The 22,573-nt window shown below is 46.9% G+C and overlaps 1 protein-coding gene across 1 annotated transcript in view; it reads left to right on the forward strand.

Annotated features, from left to right (window-relative positions):
- The window catches only part of CMTM7 (CKLF like MARVEL transmembrane domain containing 7), a 66,597-nt gene that overhangs the window by 30,298 nt on the left and 13,726 nt on the right, over positions 1-22,573 (forward strand). The window lies entirely within an intron of this gene.

The following is a 22,573-nucleotide window of genomic DNA, read 5'->3' on the forward strand; positions in this document are numbered from 1 at the left end:
CCTGGCGTATCTACTCCCTCAGCCTGGAATCTGATCCCCACTCCATCCCGCCAGCTTTGCTTCCCATCACACCTCTTCACATACCTGTGCAGTTTGCCTCATATGGACAGCAACCCTCTTGTTCCCAAATATACTCTTGTGCTTTCCCACCCCTATGCCTTCTGTGGCTGTGTTCCCACTGCCAGAAGCCTCTGATTCCCCTTCTCTGTGTGTTGGAATGCTTTTGTTGAGTCCACACCAGGGCCACGTCTGCTCTTCATCGGGGACATGCCTGACCACCTCCTTCCTCTATTCCTCACAAATTGTAGCTGTCTGGTAGTATTTATCCCCTGGTTTGTTGCCATTACTTGTATCTGGATCTTAAGCTCCTTACCCTTTAGGACGGGGTCCGTGTCTAAGCTGTCCTCATCTCCTGGTGACAACACACTGCACTCAGAGGAATCATCATTTTTGTGCTACTTTGTGCCAAGACCTCAAACATTATCCCATTTTTTTCCTCCCAACAAACTTCTGAAAGGAGTTTTAATACCTAACATTAGTTGAGCATTTACTGGAGCAGTACCAGGCTGTTCTAAATATTTTGCCTGAATTAGTTCATTTAATCCTTGTATTAACTCATCAACTCTTTGTGGTACGTTTGATTATTGTCCCTCATGCCAGAGATGAGGAAACTGAGGCCCAACGGGCTTAACTAGCCCCTACTGGCTGTGTTGAATGACTGTCTGACCTGTGGGGGTTGCTAGCCATGCTTTATTGCTCCCGTTTGGCCTTCCTTCCTCTGATGGAAGGCCAGCCTTTGGCTAACACTCAGACTTCCTTCCCCAGGCCCCACAGGGTACCACACACGTTCTCAACAATAGTGATTTTTCATCCGTGACATGTGCTTACAAATCCCTTAATGGCTTTTGTATTCTTGCTTTGTCGTTTTTTATCCCAGACTAATTTCTTCTTCCCCAGGCTGGCACTTATTTGGCATTGTGCTGCCTGGGGTTTTAATCAAGGCGGCCTACACCCACATTGTGAAACTCAACAGGCACTCATTTGTGGCACGGGCCCAGGGCTGGTTGCCAGGCCTCCTGCTGGGACTGGCCCCACAGCTTCTCCAAATATTTATTTCCCCAGGGTAGTGGCCAAAGTACTCAGCAGCAGAACTATTTCTTCTGTGTCAAGGTTCCTTAGGATTCTCTTTGGCAAAATGGCAACCAGTGTCGTCTCGTATCCGTAATGCCAAGCACAGAGCTGGACATGTGTGTGGCCATCAATAAATAATCCTTGAATGAATAACTTCATTCTTCTTTCCTTTTTAAAAGCTAGGGTTGCCTGACTGGGAAACTAGGAAAATTCTGAAAACAGATGTATCAGTTAGCTTTTGCTGGATAACAAATATAGACACTCCTCAACTTATGGTGGGTTACTCTTGAGAAATCCATTGTAAGTTAAAAGTACTGTTAAGTCAAAAATCCATTTAATACCCTCAACCTACCAAACATTATAGCTTAGCCTGGCCCACCTGACACATGCCCAGAACGCTTACGTTAGCCTACAGTTAGGCAAAATCATTTAATACGAAGCCTACTTGGTAATAAAGTGTTGAATAACCCAAGTAATTTATTGATGTTTTACTGAAAGTGTGTCACTTCCATACCATTGTAAAGTTGAAAAATCGTAAGTTGAACTATCATAAGTCCAGCCATCGTAACTGTGGGCACAAAACCTCAGTGGCATACAACAATAAGAGTTCATTGCTCACATGACTGAGGTCAGCTGGGGATTGACTGTGCTCATTATAAATTAGCCTTGCGTCTGTGCCTGGGGGTTGGCTGCTGTCATCTGATCTGGGCTGGTTTCAACTGGGGTGACTGCAGTGACAGCACTGTACATGTGCCTCTTATCCTTCTGAGGCCAGCTGAGTAGAGAAAAGTGGTCAGATAATTACATTGTCACAAAGCACACGTTGGGTGGTATGAGCACACCAAACTGAAAAGAACCTTCCTCTGCTGTGGCACTGAAGAGTGGCCACATTTCATTTTTAAAAAAATCAATATGTAGATATATTTGCTGATAGAACTGTCTTTTCAGATGGAATCTTTCAGAGAACATGAGTAAATGATTCTTATAAGCTGCTCAGGGGTAGGGGCCAAGAGGAGGGTGGAGGCAGAAGTTCTGTGTCTTCCTACCGCTCCTTCTCGGTTTCTGTGGCTACTGGGAAACCAAAACCAAGAGCTCTCAAAAGTGCCTCTGTCGCTGACATTCTTCATTGACCTGAAGCAAAGCGTGGATCCCCCAGGCCCAGCAGTTAGCCCTGTCAGAGTCTCTAGCCTGCAGAGGTTTCAGAACGAGCAGAACTGCAGTGATGTAGTATGGAGGTGTGGGTTTCTCAAACTTTTCTCAAGGTTTGGCCACCAGGGTGGTTTCATTCTATAATATTCAGTAACAAGCTTCTCAGAGGTGACAGCTGCCTTTTAGCTGAGCCATCCTGAGAGTATCTGCTGAGGACGCATTTTTAAGCCAGACCCCCAGGTGCAGGTCACAGATGGTGTCTCTCTCACCTGTGCCCGTGACTGTCCTCTGGATAGATTTCAACTTCCCTGTGCAAAGAATCAAAACATGAAACCCGGAACGGTGCATATGTTACTTTCAATAGAGGCCAGATAGGGCCTTTTTCTCTTTAAGTGCTTTTTCTGTAACGGATTACTCAAAAATTTAATGGTGTAAACCAACCACTTATTTTCACAAATTCTGCAGGTCAGGAATCCAGGCAGGGCACAGTGGAGAAGGCTTATCTCTACTCCACAATGCCTGAGGCCTGGGCTGGGAAGACTTGAAAGTTGGGGCCAGAGTCCTCTGAAGGCTTACCGTCTCACATCGCAGTTGATGCTGGCTGGGGGCCTTATAGGCCATAACACCTACACATGGCCGCTCCAGTGCTCTAAGCCTGTCGTAACATGGAGCCAGGGTTCCTAGGGCGAGCAGCCTGAGAGTGCGGACCAGAAAGAACTGGTATGGTAGACTGCGACCTCGTCTTACAGATCACGTCCTGTCACTTCCATCACATTACAGGCGGCCACCAAGCCCTGCCCAGCTTCAAGGGGAGAGGAAACAGATTCTACTTCTTGATGGGGAGTGGCAAGGTTCTGCAAGAGCATATGAGACTAAAAGTATCGCTGTGGAGGTTTTTGGAAAACACAGCCACGCTACACGAACAGTGTTGGGTGTTCTTTTATATCCCATTACCAAGGCCAAAGGATTCAGAATATCTGGTTATAGGGAGCTTGTTTAAGCCTCTTGTCCCCTCTCCCAGACCACTGAGCCCTTGGGGAAAGGTGGTTTGTTTTTTGTTTTTATTTTGCAATGGGGGGGATACATGGTTCCACTGTGTCACCCAGGCTGGAGTGCAGTGGCATGATCATGGCTCACTGCAGTCTCAACCTCCCAGGCCTCCAGCAATCCTCCCAGCCTCAGCCTTCCGAGCAGCTAGACCACAGGTGTGCACCACTGCACCCAGCTAACTTTTCAATTTTTTGTAGAGACGGGGTTTTGCCGTGTTGCCCAAGCTGGTCTCGAACTCCTGAGCTCAAAAGATCTGCCCACCTCGGCCTCCCAAAGTGCGGGGATTATAGGCATGAGTCACTGGCCTGGGAAACCTTTACAGTTAGAGCTTTGCTGAAAACAGAGGCCAGAGGCCCAAAACGTAGAAAAAACATAGAAGAGGCAGGAAGCAGTGTCAGTGGTTAAGAAGCAGACCTTGGAGCCAGATGGAAAGGACTGAATCCCAACTCTGTGCAGACAGCTCTGTGGCCTAGAGCAAGAGCCTCTCTGTGCCTCAGTTTCCTCATCTGTAGAATGAGGGGAATAATAGGGTTGTCATAATAATTTGACAGCCCTGTGCCTGGCACATAAGTGCCCAATGAGTATTAGCCATTTATGAAACTAATTATCATTATTGGTATTATTTCAGCTCCTTGTAAAAAAAAGCTTATGTCTCAGCAAGAGCTGTAGATCTTGACCCACTCCTGCCAGTCCTGGAGAAGATTTCTTGGCAGTCACTCCCTTTTATTTTGTTATTGACCTCATCAGGGAACCTGCGGGAAACATGAGCTCCTAATCCCAGTAATACCCTAGCTGTATATAGGGATTTCATCTGTCTGATTTTGTCTAGTCACCCAGGTCTTAGAATCTTGACTTTCCAGGAAAAAAATTTTTTAAAAAGAGCATTTAATGTATTTTCTAAATTTTTCTCATTTGTAAATTAACATGCTCTGTTTCCTCAATTCTAAGCTCCCCCCCAACCTTAAGACCATTGATTTTTATAACTTGTTAGGTTGGTGGGGGAAGAGTGCCAATCTGTTGTATAGTACATTCCAATCTCAACAACACTAAAATGTAGAAAGGTACAAATTGGAATTAAGGAAACACATTGAGTTCACTAGAATTTAGAAGTCTAGAAAAACACCTTAGAACTCCTTATAATTAGGTTGGGTATGTAGTTTTGAGAGGATACTTTTGAGCAACTGGTCAGCACCTGGTCACAAGCATAAAACTGGGATTTGGCTGGGTGCGGTGGCTCACGCCTGTAATCCCAGCAGTTTGGGAGGCCGAGGTGGGCGGATCACCTGAAGTTGGGAGTTTGAGGCCAGCCTGACCAAACTCCCATGGAGACCATGGAGAAACCCCATCTCTACTAAAAGTATGAAATTAGGCAGGCATGGTAGTGCATGCCTATAATCCCAGCTACTCGGGAGGCTGAGGGAGGAGAATCGCTTGAACCTGGGAGGCAGAGTTTGCGGTGAGCCAAGATTGCACCATGGCATTCCAGCCTCGGCAACAAGAGTGAAACTCCGTCTCAAAAAAAACAAAAACTGGGATTTGCCTGAGCAGACTAGAATATCTGCTCCCCTAACCTAAAACCCTGAGTTAAAACTAGAGCTAACCACAGTTAACACACCAGGCCCTTGGCTTCCATTTCTTCTCTCAGTGGTTGTATTTTCACACCATGAATCTTTCTTAACCTTTTTAATATTTATGTCATGAATATTTTCCCATGTTATGCAAGCGAGATTATTTAAAGCTACATTTTTCACAATTACAAAAGTAGTAATATTTTTAATACAAACGTTTAGAAAACACAGAAGCAGCATGAAGGGGAAATAATCACTCATAATACCATGACCCCCAAAGAGTCACAGTTAGCATTTTGTCTGCAGTATTTTTCTTTAAATATATTATCTGTGGTTTTATTAGGGTGGTGGAAAGGGTGGAGTTACAACTTCTATGCCTGATTTCTTTTTTTTTTTTTTTTTTTTTTTTGAGACGGAGTCTCGCTCTGTCGCCCAGGCTGGAGTGCAGTGGCCGGATCTCAGCTCACTGCAAGCTCCGCCTCCCGGGTTCCTGCCATTCTCCTGCCTCAGCCTCCCGAGTAGCTGGGACTACAGGCGCCCGCCACCTCGCCCGGCTAGATTTTTGTATTTTTTAGTAGAGACGGGGTTTCACCGTGTTAGCCAGGATGGTCTCGATCTCCTGACCTCGTGATCCACCCGTCTCGGCCTCCCAAAGTGCTGGGATTACAGGCTTGAGCCACCGCGCCCGGCCGCCTGATTTCTTTTTTCTTTACTAGGTGAACATTTTTGTTAATGGCTACATAGTATTTTGTCATAAGGCTAAACTATAATTTATCTAATTAACAAGTACTATTTCATATCTACAGGTTTTGTAATTTTTCCACTTTTATAACACTGTCATGACTATTCTTGTAAATAAATCTTGGCCTATATGCATGAGTGTTTTAAAATTATTAGAGGTGAAGTTATTGGGTCACAGAATATGCATTTTTTTTTAGATATTCGATAATTTAATGCTAAGTCCAGAGGTGCCTTTTAGACCCAAGCTCAACCATCAACCCTTAAATGTTAGTAGTTATTTCACTACTTATTATGTACTTTATAATGTGCTATATTATATACTTACTTTGTGTCAAGCACAGTGCTTTATATGTATTAACTGATTTACCCTCACAACTTCCTTGTAGAGTACATGATCACTTCCATTATATAGGTGAAGAAATTGAGACATGATAAAATTAAGGCCACACCACTTGAAAATGGCACCAGCCATTGAACTGAGTGGAAATACAACTGGGTTTACATAGAAATGAACCCAGGGCATGGCTGGAGGGACCACTCCCTGGCTAATATCTATGAAAGGTTACTGACCTCTCCAGACTAGCTGAGTAGCCATTCCTAGAAGCCCAATACTTAATCTAAGGAGGGACAAAGGTCTGGTCCCACTGAGTAGGACAAACACATAGTGAGTTCTTTTGTTGAGTGGCCGCCTTATGAGATCCAAAGAAACCCAAACCCTGCCTGGATCTGAAGGAAGTTTCTTCTCATGAAGGGCATGAGAATGAGACTGGAAGGAGCTGTGGCAGATGCTAGAGAAAGCGTGGGCAGGAGAGATGCCCTCAGTATGGGGACCAGGAGGGCAGAGAGTGCTTCTTAGACAGTCTAAAAGTGTGTAATACCATAGCCATTAGCCACATGAGGCTATTTAAATTTAGATTAATAAAAATCAAATCAAGAATTCAGTTCTTTGGTCACACTAGCCCATCATAAAGGCTCAGCAGTCACAGGAGGCCATGGGCTGCCATATTGGACAGCACAGGTAGAGAACATTTCCATCATCACAGAAAGTTCTATTGGAAATCTGATCTAGAAGCAGGAGTTTGGCAGGCATGGATTAAGGGATGGAGAGTGACCTGTAGTCTACTTCAATTTGGACATGGGTCATGCATGGGAAAGTAGAAGCAGACGTTGGAAAGGGAGTTTGGGGCTATTCCTTGGCGTGTTCGGTGAGCCTCATTTTGTGTGGACTTTGTATTAGGCCTCTGTAGTATTTAGAATACATCGTTAGATCAAACTCTCAAGTGTCTATCATGCCCATAGCCTCTCGTGAGGAAGCTAGCCAGTATGTGCTATCACCTAACCCTGGGCCAAACTGGCTAGAGCAGGGACTGCATTATCCATAGTCTGGACACAAGGAAGGTCTGAGGCCCATGAAGTGACTGGTAAATACGGTCCTCCCTGTGAAGAGTGTGCTGTGAGAGAGGCCGGGTCCCAGAATACATGGCAGGGACACACAGAAGCAGGAGAGAAGGATGGCCACTTGTGGCTATACCCTGAGTGGTGAGGAAGGCCCGCCAGCTCTCTCCAAAGCCTTCCTGAGAGGTGCTGAGAGGGCTCCCCAGGCCCTTTGCAACCAACCCCATTGCCAGAGGTGGCCAGAGTGCAGCCTCAGTCCTCCCTGCAGCCTCAGAGTCCGACTCCTGGAGCCACCTGCCTGACATTGAATTTTCCCTTCATTTCCTCATCTCAGTACCAACCGGATCAGGGTACCTCATGGAGGAGAAATGTAAAATAAACAGGAGTTTCAGTGAACTGTCGGTTAGGAAGGGGTGTAAGCGTCTGCTGAGCCTCTAGAGAGCTGGAAGTCAAGGGTGTCTGTGAGATTCAGGCAGGTGAGGGGTTTAGAAAGGAGCGAAGCTGAGGTGTTGTGGGATGGCTTCCCTGCTGGGGGCGAAGCCAGCCTGGACTTTGGCTGTAAGGAGTCAGTCTCATCTTAGTGTGAGCGCTTTTGCTCCTTTTTCTGCTTATATAACATCTTTGTTTGGCTTGTAAAATTGCACCATGCCAGACGTATTTCCAGACACCTCAGGCTCTTGTCGCTGCCCAGTTGATCCAAGCAGCTGGGTTGTTTTTCCAGCCAGTCCTGATCGTCATTGCTCCAGAAGGTTTCTTCTGGTCTTCACAGAGACTTAGATGAGCTGTGTTCAGCCCACCTTGCACCTGAGAGTCGTGGAAAGCCGCAGACAACAGCTGTCCACCTGCGGCCCACCTGGCCCCACTCAGACACCAGCCAAGGTTTGCTTGACTGCATCAGACCTGCTCCCACCTAGACTCTGCGCTGGTATTTGCACTGGTGACTTGTGAACGGAGAGCCTCATTGTTTGGTCTGGCTGTGGTCAGAATGTGAACTATTGCACTTTCATTCAGTTTATCGAAAGGAACCAAAAATCGTTGTCTTCTCTTGGGTGAAGCCCCATTGTGTATCACACTGCTCAAATTGCTTATTAAACAATTATTATTTTATAGTTTTAAAAATGAAAAGAATAAATTCACAACTTCCTCTCACGCCTTTAGGGGAAGAGTGATGACTGCAAATCTGAATCCTTTTTTCCCCCTCCCCTCTTTTGTCTTAATGACTGTTAATTCTTTCTCTGAGCTTATTGAGCAGTGTATTTTTTCATTTTATTTGTTTTTTGAGACAGGGTTTCACTCTGTCACCCAAGTTGGAGTGCAGTGGCACGATCTCGGCTCACTGCAACCTCCACCTCCTGGGTTCAAGTGATCCTCCCACCTCAGCCTCCCGAGTAGCTGGGTCTACAGGCGTGTGTCACCAAACCTAGCTAATTTTTATGTTTTGGTAGAGACAGGGTTTCACCATGTTGACTAGGCTGGTCTCAAACTCCTGACCTCAAGTGATCCACCTGCCTTGGCCTCCGAAAGTGCTGGCATTACAGGCATGAGCCACCACGGCTGACTGGAGCAGTGTATTTTTATTTTTATTTTTATTTTTTTTTGAGACGGAGTCTCGCTCTATCGCCCAGGCTGGAGTGCAGTGGCCGGATCTCAGCTCACTGCAAGCTCCACCTCCCGGGTTTACGCCATTCTCCTGCCTCAGCCTCCCGAGTAGCTGGGACTACAGGCGCCCGCCACCTCGCCTGGCTAGTTTTTTGTATTTTTTAAGTAGAGACGGGGTTTCACGGTGTTAGCCAGGATGGTCTCGATCTCCTGACCTTGTGATCCACCCGTCTCGGCCTCCCAAAGTGCTGGGATTACAGGCTTGAGCCACCGCGCCCGGCCAGCAGTGTATTTTTAAAACATTTTTTATGGAAAATTTCAGCCATGCACAAAAGTAGAGAGAATAGCACAGCAAACACTTGTGTACCTGTCACCCGACTGCAACAGTCACCAACTCATGGTCAGTCCTTGTGGAGCTGTGGTTTCACTGCCATATGATTGTTTAACAGCTTTATTGAGATACAAATTAATATCAAAAGAGTCATTCTTTTTAAGTGTGTGCAATTCAGTGATTTTTAGTAAACTGACAGAGCTGTGCAGTCATCACCACAATCCAATTTTTGATATTTCTGTCACCCCCCCACCCACCCAAAGATCCCTCGTACTCGTTTGCTCCCATATTGTTGTGAAGCAGATCCTGCGTTGTTTCATCTCATCTGCAATCATTACCGTATGTGTCTAAACTGCTGGCCAGCGTATCTGCTTGTCATGGCAGTGCCTGCTCAGGCGGTCCCCATTCTGCTGATGCCTTTATAAAAGCATATGTGTTCCAGGCTACTCCCTAGAGAGCCCGCACTCAGCCTGCTGGCCATTTTTACTGTTGAGAATTCGATTCAACCCCAGATTCAGTTCTACATGACTTAGTGACGGCCTACTATGTGCTGGGCACTAGGGACAAAACAGGGAATCCATGTAGTCCCTGCTGTGTGCACACAAGGTCAGACTGTGTACATAGTTGATGATGCAGTGATCAGAGGCAGCCTCAATGGGATGTGCACTTAGTAGGCTGCTTGTCTCCAACTGAAGCATCATTCTGCCCTGATCTGAGTATGTGTGTGTGTGACACAGCGCTCCTGATGACCCTTTGCTTCTGAGTGTAAAGCCCCTACTTGTTTCAGGATGGACAGGAGAGAGTGACCATGCTGCTCTCATCCCACATGTTAGAGAGAAGACTTCGCACCAGGGTGATGGTTTTGTGTTTCTTTACTCACCTCTCCTCTAGACAGTACGTGGAGAGGGAGTAAGAACGTGGCCCAGCACAATGCCTGCGCTGTAGAAGGCCCTCAGAAAAAGGATATAAAATGGCATTTGTTCATTCAATCACTTATTCAGCAGATATCTATGGAGAACCAATATACCATTCAAGGTTTCTGGCACTGGGAAAACAACAGTGAACACAACAGATCATCACGGGACTCACATTCTGGGGTGACAGACAGTAAGCAGACAGATAAAATATACAACTTCCTGGGCAGTGATAAGGGGATTGAATGAGTGGCATCTACAAATGAGAAAATATCTTTTTAAGAGGCAGAGGATGGCCGGGCGCGGTGGCTCAAACCTGTAATCCCAGCACTTTGGGAGGCCGAGACGGGCGGATCACGAGGTCAGGAGATCGAGACCATCCTGGCTAACACAGTGAAACCCCGTCTCTACTAAAAATACAAAAAAAACTAGCCGGGCGAGGTGGCGGGCGCCTGTAGTCCCAGCTACTCGGGAGGCTGAGGCAGGAGAATGGCGGGAACCCGGGAGGCGGAGCTTGCAGTGAGTTGAGATCTGGCCACTGCACTCCAGCCTGGGCGACAGAAGGAGACTCCGTCTCAAAAAAAAAAAAGAGAGGCAGAGGATAAAACTATATGTACAGTATGATCCGTTTTTGAAAAGAGGAAATAGTACATATGTGCTTGAAACATACATACATGGAAAGAAATACCTCGCAATGCCAGAGGAAGTGGTTATCTCTGAGGAGTAGCATTATGGGTAATTTTTGTTTTCTTAAATAGACACCTGCCTGAATTAATTTCTACAATGAGTAAGTATTGATTCTATAACTAGAGTAACACTTTGTTAAAGCAAGAGACTTGACATGAGCAACCTATCTAATGGGCTGAGCCTTGTGAGTTGGAGTCCCAGAGCCCTGCTGGCCAGCGTGAGGGAATCTGAGGCAGTGTTAAACTACGGACTTTCCTTCTATCACCTAGCTCTCAGTGCTCACTCCCAGGTGGGACAGAACTTAGGCCCTTGACTGAAAACAGAGGCCAGAAGCTGGGACAGGGGGCTCTGTATACAAGCAAGTGCAGCCTGCAATGGAGCAGCGTAGTGGTTAGGAATAGGGACTCTGCAACTGCCGGCCATGGTCCGGGGCCTGGCTCCTTAACCTGGCTGTGTGACTTTGAGCAAGTTACTTGACCTTCTCTGCCTCAGTTTCTACATAAAAAGATGATAGTAGTACTTACCCCCTAGGACTGTTGTGATGAACTTAGTTAAAAATTTTAGGGGCCGGGCGTGGTGGCTCACGCCTGTAATCCCAGCACTTTGGGAGGCCGAGGCAGGCAGATCACGAGGTCAGGAGATCGAGACCATCCTGGCTAACACGGTGAAACCTCATCTCTATTAAAAATACAAAAAATTAGCCAGGCGTGGTGGTGGGCCCCTATAGTCCTAGCTACACGGGAGGCTGAGGCAGGAGAATGGCATGAACCCGGGAGGCAGAGCTTGCAGTGAGCCGAGATTGCGCCACTGCACTCCAGCCTGGGTGACAGAGCAAGACTCTGTCTGGGAAAAAAAAAAAAATTTTAGTCCGGGCACAGTGACTCACGCCTGTAATCCCAGCACTTTGGGAGGCCGAGGTGGGCAGATAACTTGAGGCCAGGAGTTCGAGACCAGCCCGGTCAACATTGCTGACTTCAGAGGAGACACCCCCTACCCTGGAGGTGGGTACAAGCTCAAACCACTGAGTCGTTTCAGCCCAAGCTCGCTTCTTGAGGCCTCCCTCTGGGATGTGCTCCCTCTTATGAGCCTTGGATTCAGATAGACCTGGATTTGCTTCTTGGTTCCACCACTCGCCATCTAGGTGATCTTCCTTGGGCAAGTGACCTGCCCTTGGTCCTCACTTTCTTTAGATCTGGGAATTGGGCAGAGTGCCACCTGGCCACAGTTGTGAGGATTAAATGTACCAGCATTGCGCTGCCTGATATCTAGCAGGTGTTCAGTAGATGATTGCTGCTCCACTTGTCTCCTCCCACCATGGGCTTCCCAGATCACTCCCTGGCCCTCCATACCTTCCGCCCTGCCTCAGCTAGTGCTTCCTTTGCCCCTGGGGATTCCCAAGGCCCTGACCCCCAGACATTTTCCCTGCCCATTCCTTGCTATGCTGTTCACTTTTGGTGACCACATGTCAATAACCAGTGGTGAGGCCGGGGTGCCCTTTGGAGCCACAGCCTCTATGGCGAGGGACATCATTGCTATAGCAACAAGAGGCAGCAGCCCTGAAGAGGGTGCCTGCGGAGCCGGGCTGCCTGGGTCCCAGCTCTGGCTCTGGATGCACTAGTTGTATGATCAACTCAAATCACTCAATGTCTCTGTGTCTCACCTTCCTTTTTATACAGTGAGGAGAGTAATAGTCCCTACCTTGTAAGCTTGTGAGGATATGATGGGCACACAGATGTAAGGCACATAGAGCTTGGTGCACGGTGAGCGTACAATCAGGGTTAGTGATTACTTTTGCTCTTCTTGTCATCCTAGGATTCATGCTGATAGCCATAGCAGATACCCTTCTCTTTGGGGTTCAATCCTCAATGCCGTGTGCCATCCCCACATTGTGTCAGCTGCCCTTGGTTCCCTTTGATGACCTACTCCTCCAGGGATTTTCTTGTGGAGATGACCGTCCAGAGCCCCGTCCTTTCGCTCTCATGCCTGTCTAAAGAAGCATGTCCTCCTGCAGTGATGACAAGAGTGAGCAGCAGAAAATGCTCTTTTTGCTGTCTTGAAATTTAGTCAGCCCCAAAAGAAACCAGGACATTGTGTCAGGCACCGAAAGAGAAACAAGATAGAGAAAAACCGTTGCTTGTTGCACACCAAAATTTGTGATTTCAGTTCAGTTCAACACAAGCACTAAACCACCAGGTTTGCTACACAGTAAGTGTCAATGGTGCTTCTTGCCCTTTTGGATGCAGTGACATTTTTGGCAAGTTGAGCTTTCCAACCCGATCTTTCTTTCTTTTTTTTCCCGCTCTGTCGCCCAGGCTGGAGTGCAGTGGCACAATCTCGGCTCACTGCAAGCTCCGCCTCCTGGGTTCACGCCATTCTCCTGCCTCAGCCTCCCGAGTAGCTGGGACTACAGGTGCTCGCCACTACGCCTGGCTAATTTTTTTGTATTCTTTAGTAGAGACGGGGTTTCACCGTGTTAGCCAGGATGGTCTCGATCTCCTGACCTCACGATTCACCTGCCTCGGCCTCCCAAAGTGCTGGGATTACAGGTGTGAGCCACTGTGCCCAGCCCCAGCCCGATCTTTCTAAATGTGATCCTGACGACCTTTGCCAGTGAAGTACAGTGGTGACTCAGTGATGTGATTGTGGTACAGGCCATCTGTCTGGGCTGCACCTGTTGTGAGAAATCGGTTAGGGATGAAGAGAACATGGCCTGGCTTGAATAACAAGCAGAGAATGTTCTGGCCCCATCACTAGCCAAGAATCTGGAACCTGAACCCCTACATCACACCCACACCTTGGGTAGTCTGCCTGGAGAGCCTGAATGGCACCCTCTGGGGGCATTTGATGAGTACATTCTACCAAGTGGAAAGATGCTCTGAGGGCAGCCTCCAAAATCACCTCTTCTCCTAGTCACAAGGGACCTTGTGCTGGGTCCCTTATTGATGTTTGGCAAAAACACAGCACAGTTCTCTCCTAAAGTCCTACAGACCAGTGAAGGAGGGATGTGGGCTTTTTAAATGCAACAGAGTGTCATGGAGCTGTCACAGAGGATGGCAGGATGAGCCTAGGAACCATTCATTCACCCAGTGTTGAATTGAGCACCTACTATGTGCAGGACACATAAAGGATACAAGTGAAACCAACAGGGTCCCTATACTCATGGAGCTTGCATTCTAGGTGGGGAGGTCGGCAGTAAACAAGTTAACCAACAAACATAGATATAGTACAGGTTGCAAAGGTACCCTAAGAGAATATTCGGGACCTTCCTGAGGGGCAGGGTGTGAGGAACTCTAGGAACCCAGTGTGTTTAGAGAAGGAGAGGTAGCTGGGATCAGAACCTGCAGCTCCACTGGGCCTCATTAGAGGATGCTGAAACTGATTCAAGAGTATGGGACTATCGAAGGGTTTTACATTAAGACTTTAAGGTGCTCTAAAGTTGATGATGATTGCTGTGTGGACAGTGAATTGGACAGTAGACAGAAGTTTTTATTAATGGTGGCATTTCAACCAATGGGGAAAGAATGAGCTGTCCAGTAGATAGGTTAATACAATCGATTGACTGATTGGATACAGTCAGAACCCTACTATATGCTCTAGTCCATGCCATCTACAATCCCAGGCTGGATCCCATCTAGATCCCAGGCTGGGCGCAGTGGCTCACACCTGTAATTCTTGCATTTGGGAGGCCGAGGTGGGTGGATCACCTGAGGTCAGGAGTTTGAGACCAGCCTGGCCAACATGGTGAAACCCTGTCTCTACTAAAATACAAAAAAAAGTCTGGACATGGTGGTGGGCACCTGTAATCCCAGCTACTTGGGAGGCTGAAGTGGGAGAATTGCTTGAACCCGGGAGGCGGAGGTTGCAGTGAGCCGAGATCACGCCATTGAACTCCAGCCTGGGCAACAAGAGTGAAGCTCCATCTCAAAAATAATAATAATAATAATAGTAATAATAATAAAATAAATCCCAGATGATTAAAGAGCTAAAAATTGTATGTATATTTTTAAAGGCAGCAAATATTTATTTTTAATGTAGGAGACTTATTTATGAGTTAGGTTCTCACTTTGTCACCCAGGGTGGAGTGCAGTGGCCCAACCACAGCTTACTGCAGCCTCTAACTCCTGGGCTCAAGCGATCCTCCTGCCTCAGCCTCCTGAGTAGCTGGGACTACAGGTGCATACCACCAGGTCTGGCCAATTTTTAAATTTTTATTTGTAGAGATGTGGGTCTCACTATGTTGCCGAGGCTGGTCTCGAACTCCTGGCTTCAAGTTATCCTCCTGCCTGTCTTGGCCTCCCAAAACACTGAGATTACACCTACTGCACCCAGCCATTTTTTTTTTAAATAATGTTGAGATAGAGAACAAGACACAAAACCCAGAAACTATAAAAACTGATGCATAGATTTGACTGTATAAAAACTTTTAACTTTAGTCAAACAAAAGACTAAAAATAAAGGCAAATGAGAAATGGAGAGAATATATTTGCAATATCTATAAGAGACTAAGTAAGTTAGTATTTAGAATATAAAGAGCTCTTTGAATCCATAATAAAAATAGAAGCAATAGAAAATTAAGCCAAGAACATGAAAAGGCAGTAGCCAATAAACATATGAAATGATATCCAATCCACTAGTAATTAAGGAAATGAAAATTCAAACAATAAGATATTATTTCCATTCTTTTTAAATACTGTTCATCTGTGTTGGCAAGATTCCCTGTGGAGGGAGACAGGTATCTCTTTTGGATAACATTTTGGTAACAAACAACAAAATCTTAAATGTGCATATGCTTTCACTCAGTAATTTCACTTCTAGGAATCTATCAGAAATATTCATACAGAGACCAGGCGCCATGGCTCATACCTGTAATCCCAGCACTTTGGGAGGCGGAGGCGGGCAGATCATGAGGTCAGGAGATTGAGACCATCCTGGCCAACACGGTGAAACCCCATTTCTACTAAAAATACAAAAAAGTAGCCAGGTGTGGTGGTGGGCACCTGCAGTCCCAGCTACCCAGGAGGCTGAGGCAGGAGAATGGCATGAACCTGGGAGGCGGAGCTTGCAGTGAGCGGAGCTTGCGCCACTGCACTCCAGCCTGGGTGACTGAGAGAGACTCCATCTCGAAAAAAAAAAAAAAAGAGGAAAAAAAAGAAATATTCATACAGTTACCAAGAAGTACGTCTAATTCTTTGCCAGGTTGTTTGTATTAATGAAAAACTGGAGATGTGCTAAATGCCCACCAATGAAAGATTAAGTAGGTCTTCTCAACCAGAGGCAATTTTGCCCCCCAGGGGACCTATGGCAGTGTCTGGAGACATTGTTGATTGTTGCAAGTGGTGAGTGGGTAAAGGCTGGTATCTCGCAGGTAAAGGCCAGGATGCTGTGATAAGACAACCTATAGGACAGCCACCTACAACAAAGAAGTACCCAGCCCCCAATGTCAGTAATGCCAAGGTTGAGAAACCCTGGGTTAAATAAAGCCACTGCCAGACTGGGGAATAGTATATAGCCAATGAAAAGAAAAAGGTAAAATTATGTTTGCATGACATTAAAGATCTCTAAGATGTGTCATTTTAAAACTGCTTTTTTGAGGCCGGGCGCGGTGGCTCAAGCCTATAATCCCAGCACTTTGGGAGGCCGAGACGGGCGGATCACGAGGTCAGGAGATGGAGACCATCCTGGCTAACACGGTGAAACCCCGTCTCTACTAAAAAATACAAAAACTAGCCGGGCGTGGTGGCCGGCACCTGTAGTCCCAGCTACTCGGGAGGCTGAGGCAGGAGAATGGCGTGAACCCGGGAGGCGGAGCTTGCAGTGAGCTGAGATCCGGCCACTGTACTCCAGCCTGGGTGACAGCGAGACTCCGTCTCAAAAAATAAAATAAAATAAAATAAAACTGCTTTTTTGAAACTTAATATGTGATTCTTACAATGTAAGAAAACAAAATAAGTGGATTTTTAAAACTACTACATATCACTTCCCCTCCCCAGAGGCAAGTGCTGTTACCAGATTCTTATGTCCTTCCAGAATTACCACCAGCCTGGACAAACAGAATCTGGTTTTCGGTACGCTGTAAACAGGTGACTCTGCTGTGCAGTTACATTCAGAAACCAGTGGTGCATCACTGACCTGCCCAAGTCCTAGAGCTCAGGACCCCTGACATATTTCCTAGATTATTCTCCCTCCCTCGAGTTTCTGTGGCATTTTCATTTGTAGATACAAAACAGAACTATGTTTTGTTTTGGGGGAGGACAGGACCATGGGCAGGACCCTGGGGCAAGATTCTGATGTTGGTGAGTGAGACAGGACCTAGAGGAAGCCACGGGGCAGGTTTCTCAGCCAGTGGGTGTTAATGAGATTGCACAAAGGCTATTAGATGATGATGACTTTAACAGGGAGGCACGGGTAAATCTCCTTACACTCAGTGCAAAATTCAGCCAAAGTTGGGAGCATACCACATTCCTCTTCCTGTCTGCCACTGCCAAGCAGTCATTTATGGGCCCACTTGCATTTACAAATGCAGGTTCCAGGCACTGCATCCGCATCTGCTTCTCTGACTTTCTGAACAAGCCTGGCTTTCATATCCTGGGGATTTCCTGGAAAGCCTCTTAGAGTTGGGTCTGAGACTTTTGATGTTGGCTTTCATCAGTTACTTCTCCGCCTCCTGCCTTCTCTCACTGAAGTTTCATTCCAAGGTCAGATGGCAGGGAGAGTGGGGTTGGGTGACCTACCAGCATCCAGCCCAGGGCTTCCAAAACAAAAGGTGTCTGGGTGCCATCGTTAGCCAGACACAGGCACACTCAGTGGACCAGAGTTGGCAGAGGCACGAGGGCTCAGGTCTGCTGAGGAAATGTTCCCCAGCATGGGTGGCAGGAGACAGGGTCCTGAGACCACCAGACACCTCCCCAGCCCAGCTCAGAAGCAGGCATCTCTTGAAAACTGCCTCTCGAGTTTTCTCTAGAGATTTTTCATCTTAGACATCAAAATCTCGTTTCTTTCTGGAAGGATACTTAGCGAGGCTGAGAACCTGGGCAAACTTTCTGGCACCTGGCTGGCTGCAGGTGTACACTCAAGCTGCAACCAGACTAGTTTGGTTCCAGAGTCCTCAGGGGACCGTCACTGTCTCAGATCATGTCAGCTTGCTTCATCTCTTGTGAAATTTAAACCCTCTGCTCCTTCAAAAAAATAATCTCTTCTTTCTAGTAAGAATTCTTACAGAATGGAGTCAGAAAGGGCACAGGTTTTGGGGAGTGATGTTTTTAATCTGGAATTCTAATTCCAGTGACTCTGTAGTGTCATGGCTGGTCTGTGGGACCCTTGCTTTGAGTTGAGGGCTCTTGCAGTGTTACTTTTAAACCCCTGGACATGGCTGGGCACTGTGGCTCACACCTGTAATCCTAGCACTTTGGGAGGCTGAGGTGCGTGGATCACTTGAGGTCAGGAGTTTGAGACCAGCCTGACAAATATGGTGAAACCCTGTCTCTACTGAAAATACAAAAATTAGCTGGCTGTGGTGGTGCAAACATGTAGTCCCAGCTACTCGAGAAGCTGAGGCAGGAGAATCACTTGAACCCAGGAGGCAGAGGTTGCAGTAAGTGGAGATTGCACCACTGCACTCCAGCCTGGAGCAAGACTCTGTCTCAAAAGAAAAAAAATAGGCCGGGCTTGGTGACTCATGCCTGTAATCCCAACACTTTGGGAGGCCAAGGCATGCAGATCACGAGGTCAGGAGATCAAGACCCTCCTGGCCAACATGGTGAAACTCTGTCTCTACTAAAAATACAAAAATTAGCCGGGCATGGTGGCGCATGCCTGTAATCCCAGCTACTCGTGAGGCTGAGGCAGGAGAATCCCTTGAATCAGGGAGTTGGAGATTGCAGTGAGCCGAGATGTTGCCACTGCATTCCTGCCTAGCGACACAGTGAGACACCATCTCAAAAAAATAAAAGAAATAAAATAAACTCCTGGACATTTATGTTAGATATTTTATTTTTATGACAGTTCAATATAAAATAACCGTTATGAGAGGAGCTAGAAGGCACCTTAAGAGGCAAGTGAACCCTTTGGGCAGCATCACTTTGAAGTCACTCTACACAGAAGCATTGTCTTCCAGGAGCCTCCCAGCTGCTTCACTCGGTCCTCAAGTTGGAACCCCTACCTCCAGTCCTCTCTCAATTCAGGCGTGTTTGTTCATGTGCTTTTCTTTCTTTCTTTTTTTTTTTCCGAGACGGAAACCTCGCTCTTTCGCCCAGGCCGGGGTTCATGCCATTCTCCTGCCTCAGCCTCCTGAGTAGCTGGGACTACAGGCGCCTGCCACTACGCCCGGCTAATTTTTTTTTTTTTTTTTTTTTGAGGTGGAGTCTCGCTCTGTCGCCCGGTCTGGAGTGCAGTGGCCAGATCTCAGCTCACTGCAAGCTCCGCCTCCCGGGTTTACGCCATTCTCCTGCCTCAGCCTCCCGAGTAGCTGGGACTACAGGCGCCCGCCACCTCGCCCGGCTAGTTTTTGTATTTTCAGTAGAGACGGGGTTTCACCGTATTAGCCAGGATGGTCTCGATCTCCTGACCTCGTGATCCGCCCGTCTCGGCCTCCCAAAGTGCTGGGATTACAGGCTTGAGCCACCGCGCCCGGCCAAATTTTTTATATTTTCAGTAGAGACAGGATTTCACTGTGTTAGCCAGGATGGTCTCGATCTCCTGACCTCGTGATCCACCCACCTCAGCCTCCCAAAGTGCTGGGATTACAGGCGTGAACCACCGTGCCCCGCCGTTCATTTGCTTTTCTAACTGGGAACATGAAGACACCTGAGAGGGGTGGAGCCCGCGGGAGGGGCAGGGATAAACACCCCAGCGCTTTTCCCCACTGGTGTCTTGTTCTTTCTTCTACTTCACCTTTCCTTTTTTTTCAACTTGTGTATTAAGTTCAGGGGTACAAGTGTAGCTTTGTTGTATGGTAAACTTGTGTCACGGGAGGGGGTTGTTGTACAGATTATTTTGTCACCCAGGAATTAAGCCTCTAAATAATTCAGGGGGCCCCAGCATTTGCAGAAGTTACCTTCTGGCTTTAGAAGGATTTCTGAAAAGTTTGATGTCAGTGAAAAAAAAATTTTTTTTTAATTTAATGTGCTGGCTAAGATGCTGGCTATTTAAACTTGGAATGAATGAATCCCTGGGCAAAAAGGAAACTTTTAGGAGCATGCATAAGCACACACCATACTCTGGCTAAATTAGATTTTCTAAAATTGGGCTTTCCTAAAGAAAGGCATATGGTAGACGGCCATAGGCCAAGTGAACCGGATTCAGGAAGTGTTATTTCATGAGCACGTTTCCCAGGGAGGTTTGAGATGTTTCTAACAGAGCAGGAATGCACTTCCTATCACATAGTACTCAGCCCTGGAAGCTCGGAGCCGGACGACCTGCACAGGCCCCTTTTGTTCACTGGGAAACTTCCACATCCCTGTGTCACCATGATAAAGAGCTAACTTTGTTTTCAACGAAGAGTTGGAAAATTATTTTAATCTCTGCATTAAACTAGGTGCAAAATTGCCTCTCTACCTAGGAATCACACTGCATAATTGCACATTATCTACATTTTCAGTCATACCTTGAATAATACTTCTTGAGTTCATGAGGAGGTCAGTGTGGGGCTGGGAAGACCCCTAGACTTCCCCGTGTAGGTGTGGCCTGACGCAGCAGCAAAGCCCTGGTGATCATGCACACTTCTGCTTAAGGCAGAGGTGTGAATCATTATATCACCATGGCTGGCTAGCTTCAGAGGAACCGAAAAAATGAAAACACTTGGCGTTGCTCATTAGCAAAGGGAAATACACAAATGTTGAGGGACTCTTCGTGTCAGAGCCGCACTCTTCTGTTTTGATCTGGTAAGCAGAGCACTCTCCATGCCCACTTCAGGCTTCTGGCTGAGAGTCCTCTTTTAGCTGTTGTACCTGTTGCTGAGGATCTTGGTAGCGGGCTAGCCACAAGGGGCTTTAGAAACTAGGAGCATTTCAGCATCAACTGTTTTAACTGGAGTTAGATCCATTTTGTGATTTGATTTGATTTTTCTTTTTTAGAGACGCACTCTCACTCTGTCTTGCAGGCTGGAGTACAGTGACATAATAATAGCTCACTGCAACTCGACCTCCTAGGCTCAATTCATCCTCCCACCTCAGCCTCCCAAGTCACTGAGACCACAGGTGCATGCCACCACGCCCAGCTAATTTTTATATTTTTTGTAGAGACAGGGTCTTGCTTGTTGCCCAGGCTAGTCTCAAACTCCTGGCTTCAGATGATCCACCGCCTCGGCCTCCCAAAGTGCTGGGATTGCAGGCGTGAGCCACTGCACCAGGCCCCATTTTGTGATTTAATTCTCATTGTAGACTGACATTTTCTACAGCAGTTTTTCAACAATAGTATTGTAGTTGAGGGGCCACATTTGGGGCTGGAGCTGGGTAATTCTTTACTATGGGAGCTTTCCTGTTTATTGCAGGGTGTTTAGCAGCACCCTGGGCCTCTACCCACTAAATGCCAGTAGCAACCCCCATCCCCACAAATTGTCTAAACCAAAAATATATCCACACATTGCCAAATGTTCCACAGGACACAAAATCGCACACCCATTCACATACCCCCTCCCCCCACACACACACACACGCACACACACTTTAAGAATCACTGCTCTGGCCAGGCGCGGTGGCTCATGCCTGTAATCACAGCGACTTTGGGGAGCTGGGGCAGGCGGATCACTTGAGTTCAGGAGTTTAAGACCAGTCTGACCAACATGGTGAAACCCCGTCTCTACTAAAAATGCAAAAATTAGCTGGGCATGGTGGTGCATACCTGTAGTCCCAGCTACTCAGGAGGCTGAGGCAAGAATCACTTGAACCTTGTAGGCAGAGGTTGCAGTGAGCCAAGATCATGCTACTGCACTCCAGCCTGGGCAACAGAGTGAGACTCCATGTCAAAAGAAAAAAAAAAAAAATCACTCCTCTATAGGAAAGAGGCAGTATAAAATAATCTTTTTCCTAAGCTGGTTGTGCATTTTAAATAGATTCCTGGCTGGAAACAATGGCTTACGTCCATAATCCCAGCACTTTGGGAGGCCAAGGTGGGCGGATTGCTTGAGCTCAGGAGTTTGAGACTAGCCTGGGCCACATGGCAAAACCCCGTCTGTACTAAAAATACAAAAATCAGCTAGGCATGATGGCACACGCCTATAATCCCAGCTACTTGAGAAGCTAGGGTGGAAGGATGGCTTGAGCCCAGGAGGTAGAGGTCTCAGTGAGCTGAGATTGGTTCACTGCACTCCAGCCTGAGAGACAGAGCCAGACCCTATCTCAAAAAAACAAAAACAAAATAAACAAACAAACAAACAAATAAATAAATAAAGTAGATTCTAAGATTTTACACACATTGAACCCTGTGTGTTACTGGTTTGTCCTCTACATGGAGTAGACAGGTTTTCTCTTTGAGTGGCCTTCACAGAAGCTCAGACTCTTACTCATTCTACTCTCTTGTACTCATGCATTGCTAATAATATTTCATCTGATTATTAATCCAGGAGCAGGCTGTTAAGCATGTTCACTCGTGCTGCTATATTTCTTAGTGAGCTCTCACCACGTGCCCTGATGGTGAGCAGCCTCATCTCTTAAACAGGATTCCCGCACGGTTGAGAACCCGTCCACCTTTCTTGGCTTGTTATGATGAGAGCTTACACTTTTGGGAGGTAGAACTCCATCTGACATGGAGAAACATGGTCCTTAGAGTCAGACAGATCTGGATTCAAATCCCACTTCTCCTGCTTGCAAGCCAGATAGCCTTGGACTGAGATCGAACCTGCATGCCTGTTTACCCTTATGAACACGGGGATGATTTTGTCTACCTGGCAGGGTTCTGCATGGCCTTAGTGAGATCCTGTATGTCAGACATCAGTAAATGGTAACTTGTTATATCTGTCAGTTGATAGCTGTAAGGTATGAATTGCCATCTTTGTAGGTCAAAAACCATCAAAT

The sequence above is a fragment of the Rhinopithecus roxellana genome, chromosome 1 (genome assembly GCF_007565055.1).
Source record: "Rhinopithecus roxellana isolate Shanxi Qingling chromosome 1, ASM756505v1, whole genome shotgun sequence".
Taxonomy (NCBI): Eukaryota; Metazoa; Chordata; class Mammalia; order Primates; family Cercopithecidae; genus Rhinopithecus; species Rhinopithecus roxellana.